Source organism: Homarus americanus, unplaced genomic scaffold (assembly GCF_018991925.1).
Source record: "Homarus americanus isolate GMGI-L3 unplaced genomic scaffold, GMGI_Hamer_2.0 scaffold48406, whole genome shotgun sequence".
Taxonomy (NCBI): domain Eukaryota; kingdom Metazoa; phylum Arthropoda; class Malacostraca; order Decapoda; family Nephropidae; genus Homarus; species Homarus americanus.
In genome coordinates this window covers 6,004,880-6,023,223 of record NW_024753828.1, presented here as the reverse complement: position 1 = coordinate 6,023,223, position 18,344 = coordinate 6,004,880, and positions in this window count along the sequence as shown.

The following is an 18,344-nucleotide window of genomic DNA, read 5'->3' as shown; positions in this document are numbered from 1 at the left end:
GTAGGTGATCCCCTGTTGATGTTAGGTCACCATCACTCACACACCTCGTCAAACCTGCCATCTTGAACTCCCTCTACAATAACACACCTTATGAGCCAGCTGCTACAGACACACAAGGCAGAAACAAAACAAAAAAGTGTCAAGGATTTTTCATCACGAGAAAGTAAATTAAGTGTCCTTCAGTGGCAGGTGACGAAGAGGGACGGCAAACAATGAGACACCAGACACCGGGGGCCACCTTAGTCTTGGTAGCTATATGTAGGTCACGGGGATAAGGTGTGCACAATAGGCAGGTATGGAGGGCCCTCTATTGGTGGTGGTAGTAGTGATCCTAGTAGTAGCAGCAGCAACAGCAGTAGCAGCAGCAGTAGTAGCAGCAGCAGTAGCAACAGCAGCATTAGCAGCAGCAGCAACAGCCGCAGCAGTAGCAGCAGCAGCAGCAACAGCCGCAGCAGTAGCAACAGCAGGCATTAGCAGCAGCAGCAACAGCCGCAGCAGCAGTAGCAGCAGCAGTAGCAACAGCAGCATTAGCAGCAGCAGTAGCAACAGCAGCATTAGCAGCAGCAACAGCAGCAACAGCAGCAGCAGCAGTAGCAGCAGCAGCAGCAACAGCCGCAGCAGTAGCAGCAGCAGTACAACAACAGCATTAGCAGCAGCAGCAACAGCCGCAGCAGCAACAGTAGCACAGCAGCAGCAGCAGCAGTAGCAACAGCAGCATTAGCAGCAGCAGCAACAGCCGCAAGCAGTAGTAGCAGCAGCAGCAACAGCCGCAGCAGTAGCAGCAGCAGCAACAGCCGCAGCAGTGCAGTAGCCAGCAGCAGCATTCAGCAGCAGCAGAACAACAGCCACGCAGCAGTAGTTACAGCAGTAGTAGCAGCAGTTGCAACAGCAGCAGTTAGCAGCAGCAACAGCCGCAGCAGTAGTAAGTAGCAGCAGCAACAGCCGCAGCAAAGTAGCAGCAGCAGCTGCAAAAGCAGTTTAGCAGCAGCTAGCAACAGCCGCGCAAGTAGCAGCAGCAGCAGCAAATACGCAGCAGTAGCAGCAGCAGCAACAGCCGCAGCAGTAGCAGCAGCACAGCAACAGCCGCAGCAGTAGCAGCAGCAGTAGCAACAGCAGCATTAGCAGCAGCAGCAACAGCCGCAGCAGTAGTAGCAGCAGCAGCAACAGCCGCAGCAGTAGTAGCAGCAGTAGCAACAGCAGCATTAGCAGCAGCAGCAACAGCCGCAGCAGTAGTAGCAGCAGCAGTTAGTAGCAGCAGCAGCAACAGCCGCAGCAGTAGCAGCAGCAGCAGCACAGCCGCAGCAGTAGCAACAGCAGCAGCAGCAGTAGCAACAGCAGCAGCAGTAGTAGCAACAGTAGCCGCAGCAGGCAGCAGCAGCAGCAGTAGTAACAGCAGCAGCAGCAGTAGCAGCAAGCAACAGCAGCAGCAGTAGCAACAGCAGCAGCAGCCCTAAACAAAGGAATTTCACTTTCCTCATCATTAACATAGGAAATTCTTAAATCAAGGTCTCAAGTATATTTGTATAAATCACACACACACACACACACACACACACCTTTGCAGAGTGTGAAGGAGGAAGGGAACACAATTTAGTCTTTACGTGTAGGACAATGATTACTTTTGTGTTTCTGCCCTCTAACCTCCTCCCCGTCTTACACGAGTTCTCTCTCATCATAGTTCTATACCATGTCTTACCCTGCCCTCTTTGTCCCTCCTCAACCATACCCCCCCCCACTCACCCCTGCCCCTCCCCCAACCATACCCTACCTCACCCTGTCCTCCCCAACTATACCTTACCTCATCCTGCCCTCCCCAACCATACCTTACCTCACCCTGCCCCTCCCCAACCATTCCCAATCCTACCCCCACATCCTGTTCTTCCTCAATCATACCCTACCTCCGCCCCCAACCCTCCCCACCTCACCCAGTCTCACCCCAACCATACCAAACCTGGCCCACCCACCCCATCCCACCCCACCCCACTCCCCTTCTGTGTCCTTCTAGAAAGTGAGAGTAATTTGGGTACCGGTACTCGTCTTGCCTGGGATTCCCACGATGAGAGCGGAGGGAGAGTGGATGAGGGAGGGGGAAGGAGGGAGGGAAGAAAACGATGAAAGGGGAAGTAAAGAAGGGATGAGGAAGGATGGATACATGGGGAAGGAAAGAGGGAGAAAGGGAGAGAGACAATAGAGGGAAAGACGAAGGAACATGGAGAAGGAAAGAGAGAAGAAAGTGAGTGTGTGTGAGGTAAGGTGCGAATGAGGGATGACATCATCACCACCAACATACTAAGACTTCCGTTGTGTCTCCCTCCTCTCTCTCTCCCTTCTCTCTCTAGGGTGAAGAAGAGACAGGTCCCAAGGTGATCTGGTGTCACCCCTGTCACTGTAGGTACTCCACCCCTCACACAGTCACCTCCTGCCAGGGGTCTGTGTGATAAGCTGTGAGTTGTGACGGTGTAGTGTTTAATTAATGGTGAAGATGAACAAGGGAACGTTCTTCTTCTTCTTCTTCTTCTTCTTCTTCTTCTTCCTCTTCTTCCTCTTCCTCTTCTTCTTCTTCCTCTTCTTCTTCTTCTTCTTCTTCTTTTTCTTCTTCTTCCTCTTCCTCTTCTTCGTGTTGTTATTGTTGTCTCACACATTGTGGTCATTACCGATAAAAACATAAACAATATGAATCACCAAAATTATCACCGCATCATGGACACATACAGCACGGATATGGTATGATCTCCCGTCTCTACTGCTATCCAACGTCACTTCCCTAGCTAACAAGTTTGACGAGCTGGCAGCTACAGTCAGGTCAGCCGCCGCGAGCGTCGTTGCCATATGTGAGGCTTGGCAAATTGTGCCTGAAACGTGTCATATTGAGGGATATCAACTCTTTCATCACCTTCGTTCACATAGACGCGGAGGGGGCGTTGCCCTCTTCTGTCAAGATGACCTACGCCCGTCACGCCTGGATGTTCAAGTCCCAGCAGATGTGGAAGCATTATGGGTACGTGTTGTGCCACGGGCCCACCCGCGCCACACTGCTTCCATCATAATCTGTGTGGCATACCATCCGCCTCGCTCACCCACCAGAGACACTCTTATCAATCATCTCATTACCACCTCAGACCACCTCAGAGTCAGGTACCCATGTGCCAAGTTAGTATTATGTGGGGATTATAATGAAATTGACACCACTGATATCCAGGACCAGCTATCACTATCACAAGTTGTGAACTTCCCCACACACGGTCAAAATACCCTTGACCTTATCTTAACTGACTTAGCGGACCAGTACCAACCACCTCAACCAATGCCTCCTATCGGGTGTAGCACACACTTATCAGTGCTCTGGTCCCCAGCTGCCACTCCCACTCAAGTACAGAGACCCTACATCAAGACCTACAGGCCGATTACTGACTCTGCAGTGCGCCTCTTCGGGCAGTGGATAGTTCACCATCCCTGGACTGAAGTACTTAGCGTGGATGACGTGGAAACCAAATGGATAAATTATACCAACACCACCACGGAAGCTCACCACCACTTCTTCCCCGAGAAGTCCGTCAGATCTCACCCAGCTGACTTGCCCTGGATCACACCTCGGATCAAAAGACTTATGCAACAGAGAGACAGAGCCTTTCATCTCAATGACCACATCCGCTACAGGTCCCTTCGCAACCGAGTCATCCGCGAAATACGCACTGCAAAGAAGTCCCACTACCCAACCAAATTACAACACCTGAAGCAGACCAACATCAGTCAATGGTATGGTAAGCTTAAAGAACTCTGTGGACTAAACAATAAGACACACCCCCTCCCCTTCCTTAGCCATCTCACTAATGTTGACGCAGCTGAGCAATCAAATAACCATTTCGCTACTATATGCCAGACGCTCCCCCGGCTTGACACAACCACTCTCCCTGCTTACCTACCAGCCCCCCTTCCCACTGACTTAGTAGAAGAATTTGAAGTAGCAAAACGCCTGGACAAACTAAAATTAAAACGCTCTATCACCCCCATTGACTTACCAATGAAACTCTTCAAGGAGTTCTCCCCGGAGCTTGCTAAACCCCTATGCTCCATCATCAATGCTTCTCTCAGTCAAGCCAGATGCCCAGCTGACTGGAAGACCTCTTATGTATCACCAGTGCCCAAGTCAACCAGCCCACAATCCTTAAATCAGCTACGACCTATTGCAATCACCCCAATACCCAGCCTAATCTGTGAAAGTTTTGTGTTCGACTGGGCTTATGCTGATATTGCAGGAGTCGTAGACCCTCAGCAATTTGGCAATATGAAACTTCCTCCACCACTCACTGTCTTGTCAGTTTTCTCGATTACATATTCCGCCATCTCGAGAAACGAAAAACGTCTGTAGCTGTCGCCTTCATTGATTTCACTAAAGCATTCGACCAAGTCGACCACAATATAATCATCAACAAAGCTATTGACCTCGGGCTTCGGAGAAGTCTTATACCATGGCTTACAGACTTCCTCAGTGACCGACGCCAAGCTGTACGCTTCTGAGGGGCTGTTTCCATCTTTCAGTCACTCACCTGTGGCGTCCCCCAAGGCACCAAGATGGGACCACTCTGCTTCCTTATGCTCATCATTGATGCCCTAAGAGAAACCCCTGCTCACTGGAAATATGTAGACGACTCCACCATTGGGATCAGCGTCAACAATTCTGCTCCCGACTATGCCGCCCTTCAGGATTTATTGAACAGTCTCCAAAACTGAGCCACCAACAACCATATCACCATCAACCATACCAAGACCATGGTTATACACATCAACCTCTCCTCCGACATTGTCCCACCTCCTTCCATTACTTTAGGTCCGAACACACTCCAGGTTGTAGATTCCACGAAGCTCCTCGGCGTCACCATAGACAACAAACTAAATTGGAAACCACACGTCAGTGAAGTTGTCAAATCCTCCAGTTTCCGTCTCCACCTCCTCCGCCGACTCAAGTCCCTCGGAGTTCCTGCACCCGAGCTCCTCAGTGTTTACACAACATTCATACTTCCCAAGCTCACCTATGCCTCCCCTACCTGGTCTTCCTCCCTAAATGCCACACAACGTAAACACCTAGAAAAAGTGCAAAAGAGGGCATGCAAGATTATTCTCTCCCCTTCCTACTCAACATATCAAGAAACGCTCAACACACTGACCCTTTCGACTCTCACTGACCATCATCACGACCTCATCTGTAAATTTGGTAAGAAGCTTCTACACCATTCTCGACACCGGCTCCTACTACCACCTGAGATCCCTAGCCCGAGAATTGCTGTTCGACACCACAACCGCATCCAGCCCATACGTGCACGAATTGATCGCTATAAGAACAGCCCAGTCCCAACCATTGTAAAAATTATCAATAACTTGTAATAAACCAGTGTATTCACTCCCAGTAAACACTACTTCTTGCACTGTCACTATGTTGAAATGAACTGTAGTTTGAGCTTTTCCCCATCTAGTTATTATATATCTTATTTGTATCACTTATGTTACTTGTATATTATTTGTAATTCGAAACCCATTCCCCAAATATGTAACTGTATATTTTCAGCCTTCTGGCTGCCAAGCTCTTTCAATAAACCGTTAATTATTATTATTATTATTATTATTATGTGTAGTGGCTGCAGTGATAACAAGCATCCTCAAGTGAAGGAAACAGCCTATATACATCACCGTAGAGGGTTAAGACATCGTCCATAAGGAGTTCAGATACCTTACACCTTAATACTAAGAGGGATTAACAGTGAAGGGGTTAACGCAGCAGACACAGACACATGCAAGCTTAAAGGGCATTTCTCTTGCTTACACTACGAGGGCTGAGTGAGGTGGGTGGGTAGAGGTGATTGTGATAAGACATTTGGCGTGTGGTGGAGGAGGGAACTCCATGGAGACGGTGGCTATGTCTATGTTCTCCAAGTACACGTAGGAAGACTCGGTAAACATGACGTACAGAGGGCCAGGTGAGAAGTGTCAGTAATTACAGGTGAGAAGAGTAGAACAGGGAGAGGTACGAGACAGCCAGTTGGTGAGACAGGGTTTGTAGGCAGTAGGGGAGTGAGCTGTCATCAGTAGATGAATCAAGCTGTCATCAGTAGGTGAGTCAAGCTATCATCAGTAGATGAATCAAGCTGTCATCAGTAGACGAGTCAAGCTGTCATCAGTAGGTGAGTCAAGCTATCATTAGTATGTGAGTCAAGCTGTCATCAGTAGGCGAGTCAAGCTGTCATCAGTAGGTGACTTGATCCTGGCTGTTGTCGCGATCATGTAAACAAGATAATAGATCGCGGCCCGAGGCTAGAGACGGATCTAGGAGGACCTGTGTGATGTTGTCTCAATACCATAGATGTGATGTAAGTCTGCTACAAGAGGTGACAGGACTCATCAGGTGGGCTGGGTGACCCTCACATACGACTAACGACGTCAACATTAATCTCTCTCTCTCTCTCTCTCTCCCTAACTTGGTATCAAGTCCTCGACGTGTCAACATTCATTTTCACCGAGGTATCAGATCCTGAGCCGAGCTAATGACCAGGCAAGACGCCTCTTTAATTGGGGGGGAGGTGTCAGGTGTTCATCCCTTTCCCCTCCCCCCCTTCCTCCGACCCCCAAGAGAGGAGGGGGATGAGATAAGTAGTGGATAGAAGATATAAAAGAAGAAGTGGTTATGGAAATCAAGGTAAGAGAGAGAGAAAGACTAAAGTACTCAAACTAGGGGAGGTGAATGGATGCAGAAGCGCTTGTTTATGTAGGGTAGAGGAGGTGAAGGGGAGAGAGGCTCGAGGTAGTCTCACTTTGGGATATAACAAAGCACGTAATTACAGTTGTCGCACTAGAATCTTGGCGTCCTTTTGGCAGCCATCTTTAATGTAAGGTTAAGAGAACCAAGTAAATAAAATTTAATGTTAATCCATCAGAGAATTTGAATATAAGTAAATAAACTTCCCGAATACAATCTCTGAAATAAATATTGAGGTATAAATGATATAACAGGAGACTTGAATACCGCAAACATCCCTAAAGATACAATTGGTTATATAAACAAACCTCTGAGCCCATTTGTCTGACTATCTCTCTCCTGTATACTGTATATCTTCCTTACCATGCACTGAGGACATATTTTACAGGTATTTACGTGGCAGTTGAAGAATAGAGACTCATTTGACGTAACAGTTCCGAGGGGGGGGGGGGGGGCAAGGCTACAAATCTTACCCTGCACAGTGGGTTCCAACACTCCTTTCAAGGCTTAAACATACCCCCTTGTAGGAACCAACACTCCTCCGCCCTCCTAAACCTTCATCTGAGAGGCTTGGATGTTCACGCAGGGACGAATGACCATCTGAAACGCTTGTGGTTTGTTCCCGGGATATGGGCGCCGAGTATAGAGGTTTAAATCACAGAAAAACAGTGTTCAAGATGATGTTTACAGTGACAAGTTTAAACGGAAGTTCTTGATTAATCAAATATGACCATAAGAGACGCCATATCCAGCAGGTTTCTCAGGAGAGGACCCGGAAGAAACAACATAATGACGTCTGCTGTTTATAATAAAATAAACGTAGGTAAGAATAAGTGAATCTGATTGTCAATGTGTGTGTGTGTGTGTGTGTGTGTGTGTCTATATATTATGAATTTCCGAGGGAGTCAAGTACAAAAAAGGATATTATACGAAGTCCAAAAGAAAGATATTTATTCAGTCTTCCCAATTAAAGGAAAAAAGATGACAATTATTGAAGAACATTCATTTCCATACACAATAACTAAGCGAGTCGTGCAGACTTTCACCAGTCACATGTACTGACGAGCAGGGGCTGGAACTGTGCAGCGGGGAGATCTTCTGACACACACACACACACACACACACACACACAGATAGATAGATAGATTAACTAACTCAAAAAGTGTGACGGCCGCCTGGCTGGACGCGGCCTGGTGTTATCAGTTCACCCTCGTAATACCATCAGTGTTGCCAACTACTGTACTTCACACTCTCCCTCACGCGAACCTGCGCCCAAGGACGACCTCTGCTGCCTGGCGGGGGAGGGGGGCTATCCTATATTGGGCGGCGGAGAAAGAAAGGAAAGAGAATACTGCACACTAAAGGTCTGTTATGCACGAGGACTCCTTGAGGCGGGTTTCTGGGGTAGGTGGGCGTGCAGGCAGGACTGAGCTGGGCGAGGTTGGGCAGGGTAGTCGTGCATAGCCAAGGGGGAAGTGTGCCTCAGGGTATGGCACGGTGGGTATGTTAATGAGATGGGTAGACGTGTGGGTGAGAAGGGCGTGTGGGTAAGGTAGGTAGGTGGGTGGGCTTACAGTTGTTAGAGCGCTGTGGGCAGGCGAGTGGGGCAGAGAAGATTTATGGGTGTGTAGGCGGGGCGTGGTGGTGGTGAGGGCGGGGAGTATACCTACCAGGGACCGGGAAAGCAAGAGACAACCAGCCACGCGCGTCTCTCCGTCACACACTACACACCTCACCTCTGTTATCCTGACCCCGTGATGGATGTACACTACCTGGGAGACTTATTATTAACCCATGACCTTATTTATTTACTAATAGAATGTCACTACTCTTTCACTCCCAGCCCAGAGGACGCGGGTTCTTCTCCACGGCCAGGCGAGGTCACTGGGAAGGAGGTATTGGTAGCTCCTCACTCAACCACGCGAAGGCCACAGACAGACACACTTCCCAGCAACTGAGATTATAAAGTACTGCTTCTACCCTGTGATACTTTGGTTGTTGTTGTTGTTGATGATATTGTTGCATTGATGTTTCGACGTGTTAGCTGTTTGTTGAAGAAAACACACAAACACACACAAACTTTACCAACATAGTGTACAGTACAGTAGGCTCAGAAGCGGACCCGGTTATGGGAGCATCCGGACCCCTTATAGTGGGTTTAAAATGCATAGTGGCGGCTCGCAACAGAATGAAAGAGACAGTTACGACAATGAAACGCTCCGAGTACATGTTCACCCAGCACTCCCTTGTAAATTAGTTTAGTCACCGGTGAAAGTCTTCTATCACTAAGATTAACGAGAGAGAGAGATTGTGTTATTAACTGGAGGTACAAAGGATCTATTTATAACGTTATGGCTCTTCTTCCCATCGTTGGTTATTTCATTAACGTCAACACACACACATAGGTCAACATGTCAACAGGAGGTCGAAGGTCAATACACATGCACTCAAGGTGGGTCAACAAAGTGTGAATTGGTATTTGTCATCGGGTTAAGATGATATTGTTGGTGGTGATCCATGGCAATGATATAATGTAAACAAAGAGGTGGATTCGAGAGGATTCATCCGCATTCGTCTGGATTCTTATAGATTTATTAGCCATACTATTAGGTTAGGTTAGGTTAGGTTAGGTTTTCTGGGAGGGTAAAGGGTTCTTATAGTTACTTATAAAAGTTTTGGTCTGGTAAAAGAACTCGTGTTTTCACTCACAGGGATTTAATGCAAGACAAGATTCCTTTAAGGGAGTTTTAATTCGGTGTAATGGGTTCTTTATACTTTAAGGGAGTTTTAAGGTATAATATGGGGTTTGAATTTTCTTTAAGGGTTTTTAGGATTAGGTGAGAGTTTCTGTTTTTACCTTTAGGGTTTATTAAGACAGGATAATCAGGTTTCATAATTACTACATTAAAGACACTACAACTCGGTTCAGAAGGTACTTTTCTTACGTAAATTAGCCTTAACAACAAAGACCAAATCTGACCCACAAAATTTCCCAAGGTGGACCAGGGTAGTATTTTTCAGGGTTCCAGTCAAATGAGAAACAAAACGTAAGAAAATCTGAGAACTTACATCTAAAGCTAAGCAAGATATGTCCCGCTCCTGTCCCTGGGTTCGACAGTTCTCCTAATACTGACAAGGTTTAAGTAGTCTCCCCTGCCAGGTTAGTGTCAACAAAAACGCTCAGAAAACGGAAGACGATGGAGGGAAGAGAGAGAATTTCTGTTTCTCTCATTCTTTTTGCTTTCTCTCTCTCTCTCTCTCTCTCTCTCTCTCTCTATCTCTCTCTCTCTCTCTCTCCCTTATCACTCGGAGGACACGGGAATATGTCGAGATAACTATAGCTTTAGAGGAGAGAGAGAGAGAGAGAGAAGCTAAAACACTCTCTCTCCATAACTAAAATGAATTACCTCATTTCAGCCCAACATTTATTAGAGTTATCATACGAGAAACATTATTTGGTCACGGCACAAACTGGGGATTATGGCAACTCCTTGAACCGGCCATAAACATGTTGACATAAACGGCAACACCTTCAAAAACTACCTTATTTTCCGGATTATTTTTTCTGATTTATTAAACCCCTCAAAATAAGACTCAAAGGTGAAAACAGCTAATCAACAGGTATCCAAAGATGTTGTCATATGATTAACCTTTCTTTACTAAGGGTTAAAGGGGTAAAGGGTTAGACGCCTCCCTTAATGGAAGAGCTTAAAGGGTTATCACCGTGGCCACGTCTTCAGATTTGCGGGGTTTTAGCGTTAAGGGGATTTGTGGCAGGTGGCAGTGTTCAACTTTTATTGTGATACAGGAATAATGTACTCAAGGCTTATTAACACTAAGAGTACTGATAATGATAATAATAATGACATTAATGATGATACTACTACTACTACTACTACTACTACTAATAATAATAATAATAATAATAATGATATGATGATGATGATGATCAATTGAGAGATCTCATTTGATTAAAACAAAGAATATAAGTAAGCAAATCTGATAATTACCCAAAGAATAAATGAATTAAAGTAATGGAAAGAAAAAATAGTGAAGGAAGAAGAAGAAGAACGTAGAGGAACGTTAAGCTGTTATATATGTACTTTAACTGGTAGACAGGTGAGTGACAGTCAACAAAACTGTCTAAGTTACCGTCCCGTGAGTCTCTTAGTTTCCTGGTGGTACAAAAACTGTCTTCCTGTACCTGTCTACTGATACAAGTAAGGAGACGCATACATTAATTAGCTAAAACACCTGGAGATAAATTTACTTTAAATGTTTCCTCAAAAGCAATAAAAAAATTATTTATTTCTATATACAACAATAATTTACATTTTGTTTTAATTTATAGGAATTCTTATATAAACTACAATGCTTAAATGGTAGGAATTAATATTTCTTTACTTTAAAACGCCAGAGAAAACGATCCACAACTTTTTACGAATAATTTTGAAACGAATCTCAAGTGTATGGGATAAACGCGTATATAACATCGAACCTCCTGTGGTAAGGTATCCAGACTTATCATAATGTAACACAATGTATCGTTCATTGTCGACACTTAAACGTATACATAAGAGGACTGCAGTGTCATCATCATAATCCCATAATGATGGTGATGATGATGTGGTAGTGATGGTGGCGGTGGTGTTGTTAGTGGTGATGATGGTGAGTAGTGGTGATGGTGTCCTTGAGTAAGAAGCTACTGTTTTACTCTCTGTCTGAAGCTTAGTGTTATCGCCCCTCAGGACCAGTGGCAGGGGAACGCGTCGATGTTGTTGATAATTATAATAGTATCATCAAACACAGAGATGCCAAGGTCACCTGTTGTATGCATGACTCTCTGGCTAACATGCAGGGCCTGTTACTTAGTCTTGCGAGCATGATTTCCTGGCTAACATGTAGGACCTGTTACCAAGAATTAAAAGAGAAAAAAAAAACTGCAAGCCCATTCATTAACGACTGGGTACACTAAATCCTACTTCATTAATGCCCCATTTCTTCTATCTCCGTGGAAAAAGACAAATAAATTCACAATGGCAATGAAGTTAGGTGAATATTATATAATCAGAGGAAGACCTGAGTATACCTTAAGGCTGTAAGAGTTCGTCTCATCTGCGTTCTGGTTACTTATTCACTCACTTTACTTTCATGACCTCGTAAAAACCTCCTTTTAGTGTTGCTCTTCCCTACATCACGGCTCCTGCTAATTGCTGGCTGGAGGGACCGTGCAGTTTGTTTTATGGTCTAAGGAGTTGCTTTTATCACCGTCTTTGGGTATCTGTACAACCCTTTGTCTACTAGTCTGCCTCTCTCTCACCTTGGAATAGGCTGAGAGATCACACATGAAGGTATGAAGTAGGAAGATAGGAGAAATATAGAGCTAAAGGACATTATGTACCATAGGCTGGATGTAGCGTACGTGAGGTCACAAACGCTCACAGTTTAAGTCCTGATAATTATTCCAGGACTCCGGGACTGGTGAGACATTAGCGGTACTGCGGAGTCATGTCCACGGCAGTAAGGCGACACAATCAAGGGTGAATGGAGCGCCGGCCACACACCTCACAGCCTCGTAATGTTTCTCCTCCGCTCTGCCCCCTAGTGGGTTGTCAAGCCTATGGAACCCAAGTTCGCTTTCACCCAATGTGTTATGGTTAAAGTAAGGACCAAAGCTTACTCATGTGAATTTAACACGAACATTCTAAGTATTGTCGACTTTAGTGCTTATAGTAACAACCAGATCTCAGACAGATGGCACCTGACCTAGTACCTCCATAATGCCGTGTCAGCGTGGAGAGTCATTAAGTGCCCCCTCGATGTAAGATAAAGAAATAACAGATAGATAGACAAACAGATACACATCATATCGTTTATAAGTTCACATTACTTCATTATGTATATAGACAGTTACAGATCAACAAAATACAGGAAAAATCCATTAAACAAAAAAACCCGTTGGGATCAGTTAACTTATTTTATATGTACTAAAAACGGCGGGTGACGCGTTATGTTTAAAATACATTTGTAATATTTTTATGGCTCACTTTCCTTCCTTCTTTCTCTTTCCCATTCTTCTTCCCCATTCAGTTCAAGATCCGCCCTCTGTTCTGTTATGGTTACTGCTGCAGGACCAAGACGGGGGTCGTTTTCTGTAATGTGTCGCGAACAATATTTTATGGATAACTTAAATAGAAATTCGTACCCAACTGTGTGGACAATTAGGGTTCTATCTCTCATAATTTTTAGTGTTGTTTGACCATTATATTATTAACCTTGTTACGAACTTAAATATCTTCATAGTTGAAACATAGTAATAACATTATAACAACAATAATAATCGACAAACAAAGAATTCGTCGCTATGAAGTTCTTTTTTTTTATCATATTCGCCACTCACCACCACCTTACTAGCCGTTTGGGCGGTTTATCCAGTGTTAGTGGCAAATCTTCCACATTAATATCGAAAGGTACACAGTAGTATTTCTTGGTATCTTCGGCAAGAATATAGTGTTTGATCCTTCTCTGATATTGTTCAAGGTCTCCAAGACACTGCCACGAATGGCCTCAAATGACGCTGATGCAGTTTGTTCAAAGTCTTCCAACAGGTGGCATAAGGACAGACAGACCTTAGTCTTTTCTCTCTCCAATTTGCCTTTCCACAACGTCAGGTCACTTGGAGCAACCATTTTGGCTCAGAGATCCTTCCTGTCAAACTATAGTATGCGAGTGAATTCAATAATAAAAAAAAATGCATCTATGTAAGCACATTTCCCATCCTGAAAAAAAAATACAGAATACGAGTCAATGGGTAATTCAGCAACCCTCGACACAAACCTCACACAACCAGATCGAATGAATGGAGAAGAAACAAGGCGTAAGATGATGAAAATTAAAATCAACTAAGAAAACTAGATCCTCATACCAGATTACACAGATGTTTAAATGATCAGCAGCGAAATAAAGACTGAAGAGTGAAGTGTTTTCAGCCTTGACAACGATAATGGTCTCGCTACCTATTCGAACACCTTGACAACCCATAGTTCAAGAGCCACAGCTGTAGTACAATATATTAACACCTGGGAAGACGCTTTATCCCTTGTCTGGTTCTCTTGTAATATAAGTGACTTCGGTATTAGCCTTTCTTAAACTAACTTAACCTATTCTATAAACTTAACCTAATTTAACCGTAACGTAACAGTCAAAACTAACTTAACCTACCCTGAACTAATTAAACCTAACCAAAATTAAGCTAACCAAACTTTATTTAGCCTAACCTGACCAAGCTTAACCTAACCTGATCAAGCTTAACCTAACCTGATCAAGCTTAACCTAACCTCACTAAGTTAACCTAACCTAATTTAACCACTGAGCAAAATTAGAAAATCAGGCTTGTCTTAAATAAATGTTTCGTTAAATTTCAATTAGTCGATTAGCTAAGATTAACCACCCTATTGCTAACCTAAATTAACCTCATTCCCGAAAATAGAGGTTGGGGTAGTTAATCTCTAGGTGAAATAAACTGAGGTGGATATTCATCAGGTGATCCCGAATATCTAACACTATTTAATGGTTTCTGTCTCAATATTCCTTCCTTCTTGTGTGAGGCGAAAAAGCCGGGGTGGAGTCCCTCTCAAACACTTCTCTTCCCGGCGTACTCTTTTCCTCCTCCACCGCCCGCACACGGCTCACTGGCATCAAAGTGCCTCAACCCCGACACTTATACTCCCAGAGTTTAATAAACGCCTGGCAGAAGGTGTTCGATAGCACTCGCCCACCCGCACGCACGCACACACACACACACGCAGGAGATTCGGATACCGTCTCCAAAGCCAGTGCGGTGAAGCTCTCTTGTTTCATTGTTCCTCTGATATGTTTCTCTTTTTTCTTTATATCTGTCGATCCATAGAATACTTCATTATCATCGGTTTGGTGTTTATTCTTGGAAGCAGGTGAACAAAGTAATAAGAAATAATGAGAAAGAATGAGTAATGCAAGTATTGCAGGGCTAAATATTGACTTTGCTATTCCATCAGATTATTGCATTTAATGGGTGCAAGAAAGGCTTTGATCTGATGCTCATTTGTCACTTATCATCTACTGGTGGAGCTTCAAGAGTTTATGACTGTCCTGGGTTATGGCACTTATTGCTGCTATCCAGAGTGAATAAACATATTTATTTCATTTTCACGGATCATCTGATTATATTGTTGCATTCAAACTTCTTCTCCTTAACACGAATCACCATGGCTTAGTTGGTTTACCAATAACAATAAAAATTAAAGACAACAATAACCTAACTTAACCTAACATTAACCCTTTTTGTTATTATATAATCATCACAAACTCGTAATTACCTTCCTCTCTCATCCTCATCTTTATACATATGCAGTATGTATATTAAATAAAATCATCACATCTTAATATTTTTTTACGACACAGAATAAAAAATAAAAACACATTCGTAATCCTCCCCCCCCCCCTCCTCCCCCCCACCAAAAAAAATCGTCCGCGTTTCTCATAATTTTTCTCATTAGTCAGGGCGTCGCGAAATAGAGCTGGCAGGTGTGAGGGAGTATAAGCCTTGTGCAGGGGGGCGGGAGGGTGACAACTGTGTATACTCGCTCACTGCAATTTTCCCCAAGTATTTACCTTCGCAACCGTGAAGTCACACTGGGTTTCTGAAGTTCACTCTGTGTGTGTGTGTGTGTGTGGACTGCAAGATGAAAAACAGAGACAAGTGTAGAGACGAGGCCAGGCAGCGGCAGACCACATGCTATAACGCCTGAGGACGATCACAGGAAGCAATACAACAACGTCTGCTGTACACTTGTGATCCTCGAACTATCAGTCCAAGTTTTCACCCAAACAACATATTGTACACTGCTACTTCCCGGCAATAAGAGACGGGTGTTTTTGGCGCCCACAATACTTAGTGACACCTGTAAGCCACCATGACCCAAACACTTCCCATCACTTACAAAGCTTCATAACACAAACGGTTTTACAGTACAGTACTTTTGAACACTTTACGTTACTTACGAACACGTTATGATACACATGTTCACTTCCCAATATTTATGGAAACTTTACGGCACTTAAAAGTACGTTATTGAAACTTAAGACCACTTTGAGACACTTAGAACTAATTTACGACACTTATTAACACTTTGTGACACTTGCGAAAGCTTCAAGACATTTACAAACACTTACCTCCACTAAACTGACGACACTTCGCTATACTTTGCAGATATCGTCAAATCCATTCTCTTCACCGGCTACTTGTTTGGAGCTGGCGGACGTCCACCCCACAAGGGATCACAGCTCAAGGTTGAAGAAGCCACAAGTCCAGAAAACTGTGAGGGCGAATCTTTTCGGAGTGAGAATTGTGAACTCTTGAAACAATCTGCCAGAGTGTGTTGTGACGACACCGAGTGTGAGCTCTTTCAAGGTCAGACTTGACCAACACTGGAGCAGGTTCCGATATATTCAGGAGCCAGCGCATGCCCATTATCCGCCAACAATGCGTATCGAGACGTGACCGACCGCCCAAGCGGCTAACGTGCCGATCAGTGGCGAAAAGAATAAAAGTATATAGTAAGCCTTCTGTACTTCCTTACCCGCACTAAGGCAGAGACAGCACTGCGACTGTGCGAGCCCTCTGTTGACATTCTCATAAATCCGAAGCCGTGAAACGAGACAGATTCAAGACGTGACCAAACCCGCCAGTGCCATGAAGGACTGAGTTGGCTCGTATTTTACTTCTTCGTTTTTCAACACATGTGTCTTTAGATATCTTTGTCTTTATCTCTTCTAATTATAAAGTATAAGGCAATATATTTCACAAGATTATATGCTAATATTTTAGTTCGTAAAATGGTTCGATTTTGGATGATTGAGTCTGATGTGTCGAAAAGCTGTTCCTGAACCCTGGAAACACTTACGTCATCGAGGGAGCGGTATACACTACCTGTCCTTTTAATGTTATAGTTTTATTGTCAATAAAGTATTTCAATTTCAATTTCAATGCGTCATCGATATCTCAAAGTTGTGTCAGTCAACTGGTGACAAAAAATATCCCAAACTGTTTACATTGTTTATACCCGCTTTATTTGCTTGACTCAGGGAATAACACTTCGCCTGGTCTGGGGAGATACTTATGTACAGGTTAGGTTAGGTTAGGTTGGTTAGGTTAGGTTAGCGTCAGGGTGGTTAGATTAGGTTAGCGTTAGGGTTAGCGTCAGGGTGGTTAATTTAGGTTCACGTTAGGGTTGTTATCTTACGGTGAAATAAATTAAGGGATAAGCTAATCTTCAGGTGATCTTAGACCCACAGCCTTACCTGGTTAAGAGAACTTCCACGGGAAATAATTTAAGACAGGTAACATTGACTGAGAAACGATAATAATAACAATAATAATAAAAGTGTTGATCGTCTTCGCAAATAGACGATTAGCCTGTTTTCCGGACCACTTTATCACCTGTGACTCATCTCATTATCGTAAAATTTCGTTCATTAGATCCTCCGAAACAAGTCCACCCCTCAAAACTAATCTAAAATATAAAGTTCCTCTCTGTAAGTGCGTAAGATGATAGTAAAGGCTGGCGCCCCTTCCTCCCAGACCAGTTTCCAGGAAGACGAAGAATATGCAATTTAAGATCCACCAAATTGACGCGATCACTTCCGTTGACGCCCTCGAGCTCTCCTACACCAGCGAGGGGAGAAGACCTGCTGCCTACCTGCTGGGGGAAGTACCTGCAGGGGTCACCAGGAGGAGGAGGAGGGAGGGGGAGATAGGAAGAGGGGAGAGAAAGAGGAAGAAGGGAGAGATTGAAAGAGATGGAAGAGGAGGAAGAAAAGGAAGTACAGGAGGAGAGAAAGAACGAGAATAAGAAAGAGGAAGAGGAGGAATATGAGGATAGAAAATGAGGAGAGAACGAGAAGTGGTAGAGGAGAAGAAGAGGAGGAGATAGAAAAAGAGAAGGAGGTTTTCTAGTTTAACAAATTTATTGGCAGAGCTTGTAGTACAGTTTGCCTATTCTGAGTAATTCAGTCAGGTCTTGACACTGAGGGTGGTATCACTTCTCACTGTCACGCAGGACAGAGGTTCACACACAAAGAAATACATCATATTCATTAACAACTATAAATGTATATACATGTAGGTCAGGTTCATATGGATAATGTCACTGTTCACTGCCATGCAGGACAGAGGTTCGTACACAAAGAAGGAAATACATCACATTCACCAGCAGCATATATAGGTCAGTGGATCACATACATTGGAGTCATATTCTAATTGAAGACTAATCAGTGTGGGCTAGCAAATTTGGGATAAACAGCAAGAATGTCCTCAAGCACACCTGATTCAATGAAGTAATTACATAGTTCAAGATACAGTAAGTCAGGTGGCCTGAAGTCTTTGACAGTGTCACATTCAATAATATAGTGTTCAAGTGTATGCTTTTAAGGTTTATCACAAAGTTTACATGCTGAGTGTTCCGGTATGGGTACAGCGTTACTAACTTGCCAGATGTGTCTGTATCCTAGCCTAATTCTGGCCACGACTACATCACATTGTCTGGTTCTGTCCTTA